This window comes from Ursus arctos, unplaced genomic scaffold (genome assembly GCF_023065955.2).
Source record: "Ursus arctos isolate Adak ecotype North America unplaced genomic scaffold, UrsArc2.0 scaffold_31, whole genome shotgun sequence".
NCBI lineage: Eukaryota > Metazoa > Chordata > Mammalia > Carnivora > Ursidae > Ursus > Ursus arctos.
The window spans coordinates 2,072,371-2,075,855 of NW_026622997.1; the positions used below are offsets into that span (position 1 = coordinate 2,072,371).

At 41.3% G+C, this 3,485-nt stretch overlaps 1 non-coding gene across 1 annotated transcript; it reads left to right on the top strand.

Moving 5' to 3' along the window:
* The first annotated feature begins 359 nt into the window (after window positions 1–359).
* On the top strand, window positions 360–432 carry TRNAK-UUU (transfer RNA lysine (anticodon UUU)). Its single transcript has one exon. It is a non-coding gene; the product is annotated as a tRNA-Lys (tRNA).
* The last annotated feature ends 3,053 nt before the right edge of the window (window positions 433–3,485 follow it).

Genomic DNA, 3,485 nt, shown 5'->3' on the forward strand with positions numbered 1-3,485 from the left:
TGGAACCGACACTCCACCCTCCCGGTGAGCAGCCGGGTGAGGGACCTGCGAGTCCCCTGGAAGGCCGGCTCGAACGGCTCGGTCCGCAGTCCTTACTGGCAGGAATATTCATTCCCTCCCCAGTGGGTCCCACCGCGTTCGGAGCCACTTTCCTGTCATTCCTCCTGCAGTAAATACCACCCAGTAATTGTGGAAGGAAGAAAGGCAGGGCTCAAGGCCATCAAGCTCAGGTGTACGCCGCCGCTGGGGTGTGTGACCGGCGCGCCTGGAAGACGCTGGTAATTTCTGAAATCAGGAACAGAACTAGGGCTTCTTGGAGCTCTTAGTTATATATAATGAAGTGAGGTAGAGTCCAAGAGGCCTGGGTAGCTCAGTCGGTAGAGCATCAGACTTTTAATCTGAGGGTCCAGGGTTCAAGTCCCTGTTCAGGCGAAAACCAGTCCTTTTATCTCAGAACTAGGTAAGTGGAGCTCATGTAGAATGTCTCTGCAGTGGGGTATCCCTAACAGCCAAAACAGACAAGGGCATATCCCTGAAATGGTTTATGTTCTAGTGTTTCATTAATATACCTCTTCCCAGAGTTAACTAAAACACGGTCCCACGTGTCCAAGAAGAATTGAACAAGGGCATAATGTAAAAATAATACACTAGTGACGGAATTACTAAGACAGCCATTTGAAAGTTCCCTTGACGTGATTCATTAATCTTGGAATGGCAGGGGAGCATTTGGAGGGGGACCCGACAAGAATTTAAGAGAACAATGGCTCTGTCCCGTCTGTCTCTGAGGTTCCCCACAGTTTGGATGGACTCTTTCTACATCGAAAATTTGTGGCATCTTAAAAGCCCCTGGCTGTAAGAGCCATATTATGCAAACACATTTTGAAATGGTCTTAGCTATCTTTTTTGTCTTAACATTTAAAAGTTGCTGTTGTTATCCAGGGATCTGGATTATGGTTAAAGACCCTGATCCTGGGCTCCTAGCGCATGGTTTCTGTGGGCAGAGTGTTAAACCACGAGGCTGTGAAACAAAGATACTGAGAATTCAGTTTCTGTAATTCTTTATGCTTTTAGCCTGATGATGTGAAGTATAAACACTGCACTTAAGTTCATTGTGTTAGTTCTCTCCTTCTTCGTTGTTATATTATTAGTTTGAAATAATCAGATGTGTGCCATTTTGAATCTCTACCCTGTCCTTGTTCATCTTATTTATGATTTTTGTATGCACAAGAAAGATAACATCATTCTAAGTCAAAACTATGCAGAGAGATATACTGAGAGAAATGTCACTCACCCCAGTGCTTCCCTCGCCTTTCCTCCGTCTCTCTCCGCTCACTCCCACCTGCTCTCTGTGGGTCGACAGTCTCTCCAGCTTCCGGTTTATTCTTCCTGTATCTCTTTTTGAATAAACACACAGATACATAATTTTTAAATGTCCTCTTCTTTCTTAGGCTAAAGATAGTATACTTGATTTTTTAAGTATACTTTTAAGCACTTAATTTTTTCAGTTACTGATAGATGCTAGATATTGCTCTGTCAGTTCAGAGATCTTCCCTGTTCTTTTTTATATTTTTGCCGCTGGATAAGTACTCCATTGTGTAGAAGTAACACCTCTTTTCTAGAGCTTTTAGGTTGTTTGCAATTACAATGTCGCAATGCTGCAACAAATCAGTAGACACACGTGTATTTTCATTCTGTTGAAGGTGGATTTTCAGGGTAAATCACTAGATTTAAGATTGTTGGAAGAACTGATGAGTGCATATGCAATCTTGTTAGATAAACCCAAATTCCCCTCTATAAAGGTTGTATCGATTTGCATTCCCACCAGCAATAAATAAGACTGCCTGTTCCCCAGAGCTTTGACATATTTTTAATTCTTGCAAATCTAAAAGCAGAAAAATGACATCCCAGTTTGGTCTTAACTTGCATTTCTTTACCTATTAGAGAGTTTGGACACATATTCATATCTATAAGGGCCCTTTTTCTATCTTTAAAAAGATTGTTAACATCTTTTGACTATTTTACTATGAAGTTTTAGCATTTTTTTCAATTGCTAATTGCTAATAAGTTGTTAATTGTTTATCTCTCTATATTAGGGATATTAATACTTTATCTGATACGTATTGCAAGTACTCTTTCCTCCTCTCCTCCTCGCCCCAATTTGTAAGCTGTTTTTAGCCTGTTTATCGCATTTTTTGAAATGTCAACATTTTTAGATATTTAGATATATCAAATTGCAGTGCTCACAAATGAATAGACATTTAGCTCAGTGCAATAAAATACCAAGTTCAGAAATCAACCAAATCACATAAGGACCTTTAGTATATGATAGAGAATGCACTTCAAACCACAGGGGCAAAGGTAGGCTTTTTGACGAATAGTTCAGGAACAACATTCCTAGAATTGGAGAGAGTCAAGGCCTTGCTCCAGATGAGGTTTCAGCTTCAGAAAGTGCTGTGGCTGGTTTGTCTTCGTCCAGACCACTCAAAGTTTCTCCATTTCAGCAATGAGGTGGTTTCACTTTCTCATCATTCTGTGTTCACTAGAGTAACACTTCTGGTTTCCTTCAAGAACTTTTCCTTTGCATTCACCACTTGCCAACTGTTTGGCACAAGAGACCCGGCTTTCAGCCTATCTCAGCTTTCGACATGGCTTCCTCACTTGACCAATTCTAGCTTTTGATTTAAAGTGAGAGACATGCCATTCCTCCTTTCACTTGAACAACTAGAGGCCTAATTTCAATATTGTTTTGTCTCAGGGAATACAAAGGCCCAAGGAAAGGGAAAGGATGGGGAACAGCCAGCCAGTGGAGCTGTCAGAACACACACAACATTTATGAATTAAGTTCACTCTCTTATTTGGGCACGGTCATGGCACCTCAAAACAATTACAACAGTAATATCAAAGATCACCAAACACAGGTTGCCACAAATAGAATACTAATGAAAGAGTTTGAAATATTGTTAGAAGTACCAAAACGTGACATGGGGACATGAAGTGAGCAAATGCCATTGGAAAAATGGTGCCCGCAAGCTTGCTCAACGCAGGGTTGCCGCAAACCCGCAGTTTGTAAAAAAAACAATAAAAGCAATAAAGCAAAGCTCAAGAAAGCAAAGTATCCATGTGTATCTTGTGAGGACTTTCCTAGAAGACAAATTGTTGATTTGTTGGGTTATGTAAATGTTTAACTATTTGAGGTTATGACAAACTTTTTCCAAAGCTATAAAAATGGACACCCCTGTCTTAGTCCACTGGGGCTACCATGACAAATGACTATGGACTGGGTGACTTATAGGCAACACAAATTTATTTCTCAGCTTTAGAGGCTGGAAAGTCTGAGATCAAGGCTCTGGCAGCTTCAGTCGTCCGATGAGAGCTTCCTGGTTCATATACCACTGTCTTCTCACCGAGTCCTCACAGGGCAGCAGGACAGGAGAGCTTTCGGGGGTCACCTTTAAAGGGCACTAATCCTATTCAGTAGGGACTAA